We start from the raw sequence: 15,723 nt of genomic DNA, 5'->3' as shown, positions 1-15,723 counted from the left end.
GCCCCTGTGCTCATCTTGCCACAGTGGAGAACAGCAGCCACTTGCACCAGGGTCAGTCTTTTCCCCATGGATAGATGGTGAGGAAGTGGCATCTCTATTTTGTCCCAGAGGCTTTAGTAAGAGAGAACCACTGCTTTGAATAGTTCAAAGATGTACATAGCCGAGGCCATAAAGCCAAAGCAGCGCTGCCAGAGGGAGGGAGAGTTGCCCGCAACGTCTGTTTTGGAGGGACATGAATTGCTTTCCACATGATGCAAGAGCTCACTACAAGACAGAGCTGAAGGTGTTTTATCTGGGGGGTACAAATTCATACTTTCTCCCCCCAGAGTCACCCAAAACCTGAGAAGAGAGTGCTGTGGCGAACTTCGCCAGTGCTAAGTCGCCCCATTTGTTGGTGCCTGAGCCCCTAGGGGCAGCAAACAGCCTTCACCCACACCTCCAAATACGGGTGTGCTGGCAGGAGAGGGAAGCTTCCCCTGTCTCCTGCCTCACTTGAGGGCCTCTAGATCTGTAGCTGATCTAAACTGCTGTTGCCCAACTCAGCCTTGCAGAGTCAGCTTTGCTGCAAGTCCTTTCTTGTCTATCCCTCTGGAGTCCCTCAGACACTGTCAGGGCCACAGGGCTGGTCCTTGAAAACTCTTTGGTTGTGCTACAGCTGTTCGCACTGCAGGACCACCAGGATGGCCTCCTTGGGGAGGACTCCCAAGGATGATTGCCTACACAGCACCATGAGATGGTCTTCCCAAGCCTATGCATACTAGCGTTGCCTCCCTGCACCGGACCAACATCTCTTCTGCTTCAGCAGAAGCCACTCTCGTCTTTGTGTGTTGCCCCCTTGCTGCTTTTACGTCCCAGCTCACAGTTATAGGAGTGTACCCATCAGGGCTCATTAGTGTGAAACGTGGGGAAATCCCAGGCTGCATGGCATTTCCCAAGCTCCTGTCAGGCAGGCAAATTACATGTCGCAGGGAGAGGATTCAGGAGTTGGAGGGAATTGTATGCAAATGGGAAGAGCAACAAAAGAGCCCCAGTTCTCCCAAACCTGCTGAAGCTGAAGTCTGCAGTTGGCAGTGCACCTGCTTTGGTGAGGGGTGGAGCTGCGGCTGTGCAGCGGATAAGACCTCACAGCCTTCCTCTTTCAAAGCCAAGCATTGTATTTTGCTCCAAAGCACTTATCCCACACACCCATGGAAGAGGAATGCAGGTGACTTCCAACCCGATGGGCAGACGCAGCAATCGGAGGGCAGTGAAACCACTCATGTCTAACAGGAGCTCCTGCAACGGTAGCTCATGAGCAGGAGCAGGTCGGCTTCCAAGGCAGGAATGACTCACGGCTGCTTTCTTTATAGCTACTAAGCTGTCATGCCCAGCTCCAGGCTCTCCGGGGCCTGGTGCAGCAAAGTCTGCTTCCTGAGTTTAGTGAAAGGGAAAAGATGTCCCGCTCCCTATTGATGAGCATGAATTAATCCACTCTTGCCCTAGGCTGGAGGTAATGCCAATGGCACCAAGCACTCCCTCCTGCTGCACAGCAAGCAAGCGTGGGAGTATCCTGGCCCAAAGGACCAGGCATATTAGCCTGACCCATAACTGAATTGTCTACATCAAAGAAGAGGTGAGAATAACACGTACATGCACAGCCAGCAGCAGCAGCGCTTTGTAAATGTGCCTGCTTGCCTTGTTAGAGGCCCTTTATCTGGTAGATGGCCTCATTTGCCAATATAAATATGCACTTGCTAGTGGGAGACGAACACAGTGTGTGTAGTGCAGGAGAAGCTAAAGGAAAAAAATGAGCCCAGCACATACGAAGAGCCCAGGAAAAGAGCACCATCAAAGCCTAAGAGGACAGACCTAGCCATACCACAACGTAGTTCTTGCTTCTCCCATTTTCTCTTCAACCACAGCTGACTGAGAGGGAGGTAGAAGACCAGAAGTCCTTCTTAATGCTCACTGGGGTCACATATGGTACATCAACCTATACTGTTGGTTGGAGCAAGGTGACAAGATCTTTGGTTGCTCCCAGGCCAACTCTGCGCTGTGGTGTCTCCATAGGGGGAAAGTTAGCTCTCTCTTCACTCTCAGCCCACAGCTGGCCCTCGCAACGCTCTCCTGCTTGCCACAACAGAGCAGTCCACGTGGACCGTGCTTCCTAGGAGCTCTGCCAACACAACATGTGGGCCTCCCAGTCTCTCACAGCACTCGCTCTCCAGGGATAGGGAATGTGGAGCTCCACGGCAAAGCCATCTCTGGCTGTTCCCTACCAGCAAGACCTGTGCTACAGCTGCATCTCCATCCAAATGCTGCTCTAGATCAGCACAGTGAGCACCTGTCCGGGGGTTCCCACTCTTCCTCAGGACTGGGAGTGCACAGTGCGGGCTGCAAGGCTTATCCTCCTAAGCCTCTTGTCCGCATTGCAAGCCTGGCAAGTGAACCCTACTTGCTCAGTTTCCTGGTATGACTTTCCATGTCTAGACGCTGCCCGCGGCCCGGCTGGTGAGCCATTCCCTGCAGCCCCCTTGCACACTTCTCCCAGCTGCCTTTTCCCTGGGAGTCACAGGCAGTGGTTATTTTGGAACTCCAAATATCAGCCTATGAGCAGGGAGTGCTTTTACTCAGCCCAAGCTTCCCATCAAGCTCTTCAATGTGTGCAGGCTCTGGAAGAGCTCTCAGGTTGTTTTTATGAATAAATACCTATCTGGTTTTAGCTACATGTGCCATCGGCTTGCTGAACTCTCCTTCTCCTTTGAAGGGGAGGGATTTTCCACCCTTCGCTGTGAACTTCTGCTGCTCACAAGGGTACTTTGGTCTGGGCAAGATGGCCTTGGAGAGGAAGGCTCCATTCTTGATTTCTGAATACCGCTGAGTCTTCGAAAGACTGGATTTGTTGCTCAGTCTTTGCCCTCAGAGCAGCAGCCCTTACCCAGCTAAATTCAGCTGGGGGAATTCCACCTGTAAGTTGTGCAAGTAAGGGCAAAGACAAGGCTGTCCCAGTCAAGTTTCTGCTCCCCAAGGCCCTGCTTTCTCTGTTGGTAGTTCCTGCATGCAGCAGCAAGTCTGCTCCCCATGTGTTTCACTGAAGCCGAGATGCCCACACATTTTTTCCATTGTGAACCTGGCTACATCCCTGCCAACTCACGCAACCAGCTATTGTTAAGTAATTGTCTGAGTCATCCACTGAGCCCACGCCCAAGCAGGCTCTTGAGATTTAACACATGGGAGATTCACTCCTGTTGGCGTGGCTTTGGGGTACTCTGCGTTTTGCCTCCACCCGGGAGGGTGACAGCAACAGAGACACTCCAGATGGGCTATAAAGATGGACAATTTCATGCCCATCCTTGGGTTCCCAGCTCCCAGCCATCAGTTAACAGAATCTTAATGCGATACAGAAGAACCACCAGCTTGCCCCCATGCCAGAGCTTGTTTGCCTCCTGATGCTGCTAGAGATCAGAGGACTCCCTTTCTTTCCCTGTCCCAGCTGTCATTACCAGGTAATACAGAGCAAATATCAGAGCTGCTTCCCCCACCAGTGATGATGCCTTCTGCTGATCCCTACTTGACGTGTGGGATTTACAGTTCAGTTTAAGCTTGGCACGGTTGCTACTCCCCAACTCCAGCAATTAGAGGATTTGAGAAGTGCATTATGGGGCTCTGGTTTTTCATATGGTCATTCTGGCTGACACCACCCTTTCTACCGCCTTTTTACCTACACAGCCAAAATGCTCGGCACATTTTCCATAGAGGGAAGATTAAAAACCCAATGAAAAAAATATCTCAGAAAAAACCCAAAGTGAATTACTGAAGTTTATAAGGCTAATACTTTATAGGGCTAGTATGCACAGGCCTGGGGCCTTCAAGATAATATAATCTAATACTTGGAGATCCCCTGATGAAAGGCACTATATATGCAAAGTGCTTTATAAACATTAATTAGTTAATGTTGAAAATTTTGCCCAGGGCAAAAAAAAAAAAAAAAAAAAAGAAAAAAGAAAAAAAACCCTACCAAAAATCCCCCTTCCCTCCCTCCCCCTAGTCCCTAACTATACAAAGTTAATGATTCTCTGTGTGTAAACTTAGAGCACATTTTACTTTCTGTTTACTTCTCGGAGATGGAAGCACTAGAAGTACTTTCATATACATTACGCTTCTGCAAGCATTGGTAACATGGCTGCTTCTCCTATTGTGTGATTTGTGCTTCATGTACGAGGACACCTCAACATCTACACCATAACCTTGACCACAGCGTTTGCAATAAAACTGCCTGAGCTCGTCCCTTCGTACTCTGTAACCACCAACCAACCAACCCATGTGTGAAGGTCTTTGCTACAATAGCTTTCATTCCAGGCCACTTTTCCAAACCTTGGAAAACCTTGAGAACAGGGCAGCTGGTTTCAGTGCTGTCACTACATCACATGTCACCACATAACATATGCATAGAGAGCAATCGACAAAGTTAGTTGTCTCAAAAGAAGGGAAACTGGGCAGTCTGAAGGATAAAGCAGACCTTGCTTTTATAGCTGGTTGCACGCAAGAGGAGGCTGTGTTTCAAAGCAGCTGGTGTAAAAGGCAACAAGGTGCATTCAATGATATTTCCAGCAAGTATACCTCATCTCTCCTTCATCATCCTTGCTGGGGAAGCATTCAGCTTTTAGATAATGCTACAGGGGCTTTCCCCTGATGCCCACATATGCACTGGTCTGCTGGATGCTGTGTAGTCCCCTGGCAGAGCGAGCAGAGCCCACTTTCCACCAGAGTCCCTCCTGCTCCTTTCAGAGCACTGTGCTCACCTCCATGCTTTGCAAAGCTTAGGGGCCCTTGTAGGCAACACTTTTCCCCAAAAAAACCACTTTACATCCCTGACAAGGCCCTTTCAGACTCTACTTAGTCCAAGTAACTCTGCACCATGCGTGCTTGTAGTACATCACAAACCACTACACCAGCTTGCCTGACTCCAACTTCTCCATACCACATCCATCAGCAAAAGACTAGCAGAACACTTGACCCATGGCCAGGATGGGTGACCACCTCCCACCCCTCTCCCCCACTGCAAGGGCAGCAGAAGCCCCAAGGGAAGCAGAGCCTCAGGCAAACCACCTCCCTGGAAAGCAGGTGGTATCTCCTGGAGACCTTTTTCCCGATCTGTCCTATTCAAACCCTAAACTCAAACTCACGCCTGTAAGCCCAGACGCTCAAGTAGGTGCTCTCGATGTAGCAAGAGATACTTCAATGACAGAGCGGTAGAATGTAACCTGCTTGCAGCAGCACAGTCTGGCCCAGCAGTGTTTTTCACTGGGTCCCCATGGCAGTGGCATGAGGCAAGGAGACCCTTCACTCTACATCTGATGCATTCCCTGCCAGCCAGGTTTCTGCATGTGCCTGCTCCTTTCCCAGCACCCAAAGCAGTCAGCGGTGTCTCCCTGACAGTGAACCTTTGGTGGGGGATGCTTTCCCTTCCCTCTCCCAGGTCCTGTGTGTCTCCAGGGCTGCTATCAGCATTTTGGCTTCCCACAATGTCATCCTGTGAGGTGTCGCTGTGCACCAGCAGTAGGACACCCAGTTAGATGCTTTCCACCTGCCTGGACTGTCTGCAGGGGAGACAGCACCAAGGAATGACACCACTGTAAGGTACCACCATTTCCCTCAGCCTAAGACTTAGTAACTGCTATGAGCAACGTCTTAATGTCAGCCCAAATGATCACAGGCTGTGCTGCGAGTGGCTGTCTTGTGCCTCCAGCACAGCCTTCCTTGGCACTCCCATGCTAACCCGGGGAGATTGTGCAAAATCTGCGCGTGCTGAAGCGTCGTCCTCGGCTCAGCACACCTCTAACAGGTCTTTGAACTCAAACTCCATTCTCTGCCAATGCATTGAGTTTTGCTTCAGTGCTCCTACGATTTTAAAACCCCCACTGCACCACAGTCACTCGTGGAGGTGCCTCTTGCCTGGCCAGGCTTCTCCAGCACTGGCATTCCCGGGGCCTCTGGGCAGCACTGGAGAGCAGCGCTCAGCAGCCACGCATGATCCAAAAACACATCTCCTCTTCACCAGTGTGCAATGAGGTGAGTTATCAAGCTTTAATGCTTGTTGGCACAGCACTCTGTTCAGCAGGTGAAGTGCCGGAACCATGAACACGATGCATTCCCAAGCACCGCACCTCAGCCTTAAAGGCATCCCCCCTTAGTATCAGTGACAGCTATTGCTGCGGTTTTCGGGGAATCGAAGGCTGCAAAGGTTTGCCCTGGCCTAGTCCAGTCGCTGCCACCTCCAGGCACAGTCGTGGTTCATCTGAACCTCCGACTTGGGCGAGGCGTCTTGGAGGAGTTTTGCCTGTACACGAAGGCGAGACCAAGCCAGTGGAGAGCAATTGCTTGCACATGTATCTAATACAGACGTACCTGAATGAGCTAAGCTACACTTTCATCTCATGCAGTTAAGGATGTTTAATTTTAATCCTGTGTCAATGGTGAGAAAAAAAAAAGGTATGAAATTCTAATAAATAAATCATGCTACTGAGTGCTCAGATCAGCACATCCTTGCTAGAAGCAGTACAGAAAAAGCCGCCTTCCAGCACTGCAGACTGCTTTAAAACATCCCTTCAAATATATGTTGTCGCAATCCAGTGATACACCAGTGACGTTGTGTTGACTTCAGATCTCAAAGCGTTTGCTGTTCTGAGGGTGTGCAATACTGAGGAAGAAGAAAAATGTGAAATGTTTAGTAGTTTTTGATGATCGACTTGAGAACTCCTGAAGAGCTCTGACTTTCTGAAACCATTGTGCATCAGCTCAGACAGCCTGGCTGCTTTCAGGTGCATCACACTGGGCACCTGCCAAGGCAGCCGCTGAAATCACAAGTCTGCTCAGAAAATCTAGATGGGAGATTGCGATGGAAGAAACTGTCTGTGCTGCTATTGCTGAAGTTACTGATTTTTACCTCCTCTGTTTTTAAATTGCTTTGTGGCATTATTTGCTCTCAAGGAGACAACTGGAAATTTAAAACGCGAGAGGTGCCTTTTGTAGTGCTACAGACAAAAGACTTGATTTTCCTGAGATTCCTTGAGTGCTCAGACCCTGGTTAGGCTCCCACGATAGCAACTAGCACAGGGAACTGTTGCATCTCAGTCAGATGCTACCAATTTCACCAAAGCCATCAGTCTGTGCTGCAGCAGAATATTTGCAATATGTATTAGGACGAAAGCTGTTTACCACCCACTGATGAGCTTTTATGTGCAAAACGTCCCTTTCACTCTGTGCTGAAGCAGACACTTGCTTTGATAGTTATATGAAAAAAAAACTTAACTTTGCTTCAGGATATTTATAACCAAAACATGCAGAATTATTGCAACATAAAGTCTGCTTCACTGGGTCTTGCTGATATAAAAAGGAAAAAAAAAAGGGAAGAAAAAGAAGGTTAATATAATAAAGAAAAAAGACAGATGAATGCACGGAACACAGTTCAGATCTACAGCACTATACTGTCCCAGTAATGCCACCAATTCAATTTAAATCCTAAGGAAAATCTAATGCTATTGAAGCACTGCAAATTAACAGGAGCCCTGGCCTTGTATATCACCCCTCCACGATAACCAGCACATCAAACACCTTCACTGTGCTGTGCGGAGACAGAGCAGAGGAAACGTAGTATGGGAGTGAAATGGTTTCTCGTCCTTTGCCCTGCCAGAGGCGAACGCCAACTCTCGCTGTTGTAAACTGTGAGGCAAGGCAATCTACAGTGTTATGGAAAGAAAACCAATACCACACTAGCAGGCAGGCGGGCAGGAAGGCAGGCAGAATGAGACAGAGATGTTTTTAATTGATGCTAGACGAACATAAATAGATGAAGCTGGCATTAAGCAGCACAACCCTTTTTCTCTCTCTGCCAGGTACCCATTTACCCGGGCTCATAACCAAAGGCCAACATGACATCAGAAGCCCCATGGTGTTTTGCCTTTGGGCAACAGCCGGTAAAACTGGTTTCATCTGGCAGATGAGCGTGTGAGCTGAGGTAATTGGTGTGTTCTTTTCTGCCTCAGATTCCTTATCTCATCCTGAATATTCCCATAACCTCCTTTTTTCCAGCCCTTTTGTTTCTCAACAAAAAAATATTTACATTGAAATAAACAGTGGGAGCCTCAAGATCGAATCGTGGGGAGACACAGGTGCCGGTAACTTCACAAACGATGAGCAGTACAATGACAACTGCAGAAGAGATAAGCTGGAAATGGGGGACCTTTTCTAGTGGGATGTTTCCTACTGAACAGAAGGGGTTTGAACAGATAGCATTTGATAAAGAAGCCTCGCTCAAAAACGGCTGCCGCTCCATTTTTCTTTCACTCCTGAGATTCAGTCTGGATTATTTTTCTGCAGTGTTTTGCAACTGAAGAATAAAAAACATCTGAATGTTTTTCATTGACATATGAACATATGAATGTGAGCACAATGTGGGAGTCTTTCTTTCTACACACCAAGGCTGGAAACAGCCAGGGCTGCCTATTTCCAGGGCTGCATTAGCAGTGCTTTGCCAGTGCAGCCATCCCAGGTTATGCAGAGACTGAGAGGGTTTCCTGTGGGCAACCCTCGCATCGACCCCTGGTTCGCTGACTGAGGAGAGCAGGATCATGGAATAAATCCACCAGCAAAAGCATATTTTCTAGCATAAATTCAAATCACTGAATGTACATTACAGGGTTTTTTGCTAGATTAGCTATGTGAATGCGTGGCTTCACCCATCATAGCCCACTGGTTTGGGATGGCCACAGCATGTCTACCGGGTACACGTGCTTAGAAAAACTACCGTGGAGCAGCACCACAACCAGGGCATGTGTGAGTGGGTAAGCTGGGTGGTGGGACAGACATTTCTGGGTTGCCTGAAACACATGAACCTCTATGAGCTGCTCCAGAAAGAAATTGGAGAGCAAAAAGGATTTTCTCCTTCCTTTCAGATATACTACTGGGAAATAGAAATGTGTCAGAAGGACTGGGCATGATGCCTAGCAGAGGCTTGCTGGAGATAAGGTCCCTGCTCTGATGTGTTGGATCAAACCAGGTGGGATGCTGCCTCTGTCATCTGTAACCTAAGGAAACGTGGCCTGCTTTTCAGAAGCGTTGGTCTTTCTACTTACAGGTCCCTTTGGAGCTAGAAAGGTAGAAGCATGGCATAGTTTGGGAAATCTGTCCATAGACAAACCCAGACACTTAGTTTTAACCTCTCAGATTGGAACATTTTGAATGTTTTCACCCTGCTCCTATGGAAATCACTGGTGATGCTTTCCACTGAAGTTGAGCTGGATCCCAAGTCTGTAACCCCTGACATATTAAGAGGGAGAGGAAAATGCAGAACTTAAGACAGAAAATGGAGCCTTTAACCTGCTGAACAAGGCTAAAACACAAATCTAGTGGTTATGCTAAACACTCCAAATGAAAATTATCCAAATGTACAAGATTATAGGAGAAGAAAGAAAACAGACGACTGGAAAGAGATGATGAAAAATGGGCTAAGGAAGGAGGAAGATATAAAAGGTGGGAAAATGAATGGGATAATCCACTCTGGGATGAGGGAAAGGCCAAAGAAGACATGAAAGGAGGACACAAGTGGAGGAACATCATTGTGAAACACAGGAAATCCTCTGTGTGGACACAGACCCAGGGGCTTTGACATCAGGGTCTGAGACCCATCGATGACAGAAAGAGACACCCCTGAGGAGTACTGATGCCTTCAGCGAGGCTGGAAAATGCCTGAGCTGTTTGTGGTCTCTATGGAAAAAGACACAAGGGTAACGGGGCAGGGAAGGAACAGATGAGGGTCCCCTTTTCTTGTCCACCTTGCTGGACATGCCCCAGGGACCAAGCCTGGGAAGGTCCTGTGGGAGGCCCTGCTTTTTTCCAAAGGGACTTCAGGGCTTCCTGCAGGACTGAGAAGCACAGGGTAGGTGTGTGCAGCACGGTGAGCCGGGCAGACCCAAGTAGCTCCTCCACCATGTTCTCCCCTGCCCTGACCCACACATGCACACTCCTCTTTGCAGCACCCTGCTGCTCCCAGCCTGTGCGCCGGTGGCGGGGGGTACCCATGGCCTGCAGGGGCAGCTGAGGGGCTGCAGCGCTGTGCTGCCTCTACACCCCTACAGCACATAGGTATTTGGGAGCCTCTCGGCTCGAGATGCTGCTGAGCTAACCCGGGAGGGCAGCTTTCCACGCAGCCCCAGCCCCATAACTGCAGGGCAGCTCAGTGACAACATGCGATGCTCCTTGGCTGCCAGGTTTTAAACGAGGTCCATGCATATGAAGCTGGGAGTGTAGTTTTGACCTCTCCTCCTCTTCCTGTCCTCTCTCCTGCACTCAGAAATTTTTGGCCACAGGTTGGGCAGGGTCTTAGCAGCAGAGCGACATGCTTCACCTCTGCTTCCCCCTCCCTTCAGTGGAATACTCATCAGCACACCACTTCGGCAAGGAGACAAATGCCTCGGGTTCAGAAAACACATTTTGGACTTTTAAGAACAGTGAAAAGAGGCAGCTGCCCATTGTGGGCAATTTAGCTTAATGTGATACTGAATTCAGTTGTTTAATACACCCAGATGCTCCAGCAGCGAGTGCATTTAAAAAGTTCTTCAATAAATAATGGAAATGTGAATAGGGGGTTTTGTTTGTTTGTTTCCCTTTTTAATGAAAATGGCAAACCCAGTAATTTGCTACTGTACATCTGCATCAGTTATTTCACATGACATCTTGCTGTAGTAATAATCCATCAACATCCAGTATTACATATGGATTCATAAAAAGGTTTATGCCTGTGTTGGTGCATTTGCTGTCTGCCAAACCAATTATATATATTTTACAAGAACTTATACATATTGAACTGAGAACCTGCTGTGTTAATTGCTCACATTTTTATAGGGAAAAAACGTGGTCATGGAGTGATTTTTCTTTTTAAGCATATTGAGAACATGGCAGAAGAAGATGCTATGTCTTCAGTTTTTCAGAGCTGAAAAATCAATATTGAGCCTTACAATCATTAAAACAAACAACAACAAAAAATCAGGAGGAATGAACTTTGGGGTCTTCTCACCCCTCTTTCCTTTAGGCATCTGTGTCTCATCTTGGTGAGTTATGGAATTACGTGTTCTGTTTCATTATTGCAAGTGTCCCATTGAACTGAAGACTAAAATTCTACCACACCAATGGCTAAGGACACCCTGAAATGCCTTCCCAAATGAGGGCCCCACAAGGGAACTGTGAGGAGCACTGGGTCTACCTTTCTCAGAGCTCTGCTGTTCATTTGTTCATTCTTCAGCAACAACGTCATGTAATTATGAACTGCAGCTTCACTGCTCACAGAATTTCTATGAGTTATATGTTAAATATAGTTTGTTACATCCAGCTCATCACTGGCACCCAATGGCTTTTAACCCCCATTAGGACTGAATTCCCATTCTGTTCCCCACTGACAAAAATTTGTAAAAGATTTATCGTGATTGAAATAAACAAGGGGACAGAATTAAAACCCCTGATCATATGACAAGAGGAGGAAAGCAGAATGAAGTGATATCTTACTTTTAAGAAGATGCAAGACAATTGTGATGCTCCAGAAAGAATAAACAGTATAACTTAAGAGTGACACTTGGGGGAAGAGATGCCTTTGTGGCCTCTATGGGTCTCTGAGAATTGCAAGGAAGCATGAAAGCCCTTTGCCCTGCTGGTGTTTTATTTTTGAGGGAATACATGCAGACTATTCTGTTTCTGATGCTGCTGAAAAGGCTATGGTTTTATTTATGCTTGTTTCATGAGAGCTCCTAGTTGTCACTTGGGAGAAGAGCTCTTCCTGCAAGTGAGGATCCACTTTATGCCTCTGCGTGGAGCAGAGAAGTTCTCCTTTCCCACGCTTCCCAAAGCAAACCTTTACTCAGGCTCTGCCCTGCCCAGGTTCTCTCAAAACTCAGGTGAACGCCAAAGTCGGGGAATGGACAGACATGGACTGCATATACATTTTTAAGAAAACCAGCCAGGTGTTAGTGTAAATAATGAATGTTTCTGAATATGTATATATATATATTGTTTCTATTTCTTTTGATGAACTTTCTTACAGTCCATAGCACATGTTGAGCAAGGCAGAACAAAATGACAGCCAGGCAGAAGACTGACTTTGTAATTAATATACAGATGATGGCAGAAAATACTAAGAACATCATCTGTAGCAGAACAGTCTTTTTCAGGATGTCTCTTCCGTTTTGCCCAGCATAGGGTGGCTGGCCTCTATTTTTTACTGCAGTAACAGATGTAACAGTTAAGTTCTTCTTCTTCAAAGAATGAAAGCAAGCAAGATAATCTTCTCCATGCACTTTCACTCAAATTACTGTCCTTCTCTGTCTGGCATGCTACGAGAAAAGTATGTGCTAATCACTACCTTGCATGTGCGTTTTTCTTGCCATCATTTTATCTTTCCCACATTTCGCCATCGCTAACCTGAATTAACAAGGAGCACACCAAATACAGACCTAATACCAGAGTTGCCAGTGATCCTAAATGCTTCACTTGTGACACTGCTGTTAACCATTTTTGATGGGTTACAGCAGGGGTCCTCACACTTTTTAACCAGGGGGCCGGCGCGCGGATGCAGTGGCAGGCAGCCATCTGCGGCTGCTTGGTTTCCCCCCCAACCCCTGGCGGGGGGTGGTGGTGGTGGTGTCTGTAAATACCGGGGGCCGGATTGAGGACCCTGGGGGGCCGTATCCAGCCCGCGGGCCGTAGTTTGAGGACCCCTGGCTTACAGCTCTGTTTTCCCACACTAAGACCCTTCCCTGTTTTCACAGCGTTCTTCCTTCCACACGCTACTTCCACCACTGCAGAGCTGAGCTTGCCCTGCAGAGTGGCAGGAGTGGGACCCAGGGCTGAGCCCTCCATCCAGCCAACTACTCAAGCATGCACTAATTGTCACTCGGGGACACAGCTGGCCTGTCCCAGTAATGCCCCGTTCACACCCTTAAGTGCTTCCCCAGCACCCTTGGAGCCCCCGCACCTTTCCACAACAAGCTTTGATACCCTTCTCCAGCCTGCTTTCCCCAGTGTAATTTTTTGAGACAAGTCTTGCTGGTTTATTCAAGGTGCTGTAAGCACCAAGTTTACAGTAATGCTGTTTCATGCAGATAGTGCTTTTCCTAGCCTGGCCACACACTTCTGTAGCCAGCAGCATTGCCTCTCTGGAAATTTTTTGCACTACTGGTGCATCACTCTGCAAAAAGAAGAGGACCTTGATGGCACCAAGTAGGAGGGTAGGGCTGCATTGCACTCTCCCTGACAAACCTTCCACATCCCAGTCAGTCCAATCTTCCTGGAAATGACAGGAACACAGAATGGTTTAGATTGGAAGGGACCTCTGGAGATCATCTTGTCCATCCCCCCTGCTCAAGCAGGGCCACCTCGAGCCAGTTGCCCAGGACTGTGTCCAGACAGCTTTTGAGTATCTCCAGGGCACCTGGAGGATTTGCCTGAGTGTGGAGCAGGGAGAAGGGAGCTGGGCACTTGGGACACCTCCTTGCCAGCAGCACCCCTCCCACCCCTGCAGCCTGGGCAGACCCCAGCAGCAGGTACAGGGGCTGACCCAGCCTGCAGCCCTCCCTCGCTGCTGGATGGTTACAGCCGTGGTTTCTCCTCCCTGGTGCTGCCTTTGCAGCACTCACTCATGCAGCAAGGCCCAGTGAGCCGGGGAGGGCACCGTTACAAAGGGGCCCTTGCTCGCTCGTGCCAATCAGTCACCACATCTGCTGTGTGGAGCACCAGCTGAGACTGGGCCAGCTGAGACTGCTAACAAAAATAAAGCCAAGCCAAACACTGAGGACAAGGAAATGCTCTAATTTTTAATGACATGCATCGAAAGAGGAATTTCATCTTGTGTTGCAGCTGTTATCATGCCAATGAGAAAGACAACAAAAAAAGCAACAACAAGGATGTGGCTAAATCTCTCAAGTTAAAAAATAGATTTTAAATGAAGGCATGGTAGCTAAAAGATGCTAGGAAAAGACAAAGAGTAACATTTACTACCAATGTATGCAGAAACATCTTGCTTCTTAGCTTGTCATCACAATGTGGCCCCATATCATGTCTTTGATGGAAGAGATTAGAAAAAGACCCATGCACAACAGGGAACAGGAAAGAAGCATTTCCTAAACACTTTGAGAAATGCAATTTTTCCCTTCCAAAACAAACTATACGCTACTCTGATTAATTTATTATCTCAGCAGTGCCCTTTGGGCTCAGTGGATGTATTACCATTAAGCAGGTAAAGACCCAAGGATAATTTTAAATAGAGCTTACAGCGGTCACAGGTCTGACTGATTTCTGCTGCTGTATGGTGAAGAAGACAGAAATGCTTTTTTAAATTTAGAGGAACAGACAGTTGTGTTTAAACGTGTTAGTGAGAAGGCGGTGAGACTACATGTGACAGCCAATTCACTGCCAAACCAGTGCACAAAAGGTGGTGCAATGGGTTTTGTCCAACACAGAAGATCCTTCCTCTGAGCCTAACATTCATTCACTCTCTAAAGAGGGACTGAAGGATTTTTCCTTTTCAGAAAGTGGCAGATCAATAGGGAATGAACTTGAATGCATGAAACATGTTAAAACTACCAAGTTACATGCACTATATTTGGTTTTTCTCAAACATAGTTTCTTTCTACTTCCTCACTAGCCTTCAAAGTACTGCAAGTACTCTGCTCATGCAGTATCTGGTTTCAGGCAAACCAGCGTGGCAGTTTGCCTGAGCTGAGAAAATATGCTTGAAGTCTGCATTCACAGGCGGCCTCAACATCCTAAGGAAAATGCTTTGTTTTTGTAGCCTGAAAGTATGTCACAAACATGAATAGAATTATATGCTCACTCTCCCTGGCCCTCAATCCTCTTTACCTTAGGAAAAAATTACACACTTCCAATTACAGGGCCAGTTAAAATCAATACAAAGGTGGGAGAAAACAGATCATTTTTCTTATGGAAGTAACTGTTTTCATTAATTTTTCATTAGCTCTGCTTTTGTTGTGCTATCCATCACTGAATGAGCTGGTATGCAGTAGATTACATTTAGGTTATCTTACATGCTTCCAGGATTTAGTAGATATTGCCCGATAAAGCTGCGAGCTTTATGGCTTTAACTTACATCTATCAATAATGCATCAGAAGAGAATTTTTCTGTGGAACAGCCGTCTGAGCCAAGCAGCTTTCTCCTGGAATAGCTGCACTGGTTACACTGGAGATGATAGCACAGCTTTTAAACTACTCATCTAAAGGCTACAACTGCAAGAAAGAGGAGCAGATGCTTAAGGCAGAAGATAAGCTGTGAGGGTTGGAGCCCTAGTTTTCTGCTGTTGTCATTTTTATTTTGGAGCATTTGAAGCTGGGAGCCAACGTGCCTTGCCCTGTCTCAGCAACCACACCTGAAGAATCCTGTCACTGACCATCCTGGCATGCATCAGAATTTTATTGTGACCACTACATGAATGACCAAACCTTTTTCATAAAATGCACTGGAGCTTTCTGTTGCTATTTCCCCTCCTCCCCTGTAATATCTGAACTCTGTGTTAAGGAATCGAAACATCATAAACAGAAAATTAGTCACTACTGAAGAGCTGAGCCAGAGGAAGGAGATGAAGACATCAGTAGACGCTACTTAAAACATGAAAGGTGAAGGGAATATTAATTAATTTATTTTTCCTCTCACTTGGGAAGGAATTAGAAAAAAATTCCCAAAGG

This window comes from Falco rusticolus, chromosome 3 (genome assembly GCF_015220075.1).
Source record: "Falco rusticolus isolate bFalRus1 chromosome 3, bFalRus1.pri, whole genome shotgun sequence".
Taxonomy (NCBI): domain Eukaryota; kingdom Metazoa; phylum Chordata; class Aves; order Falconiformes; family Falconidae; genus Falco; species Falco rusticolus.
This window is presented reverse-complemented; position numbering follows the sequence as displayed.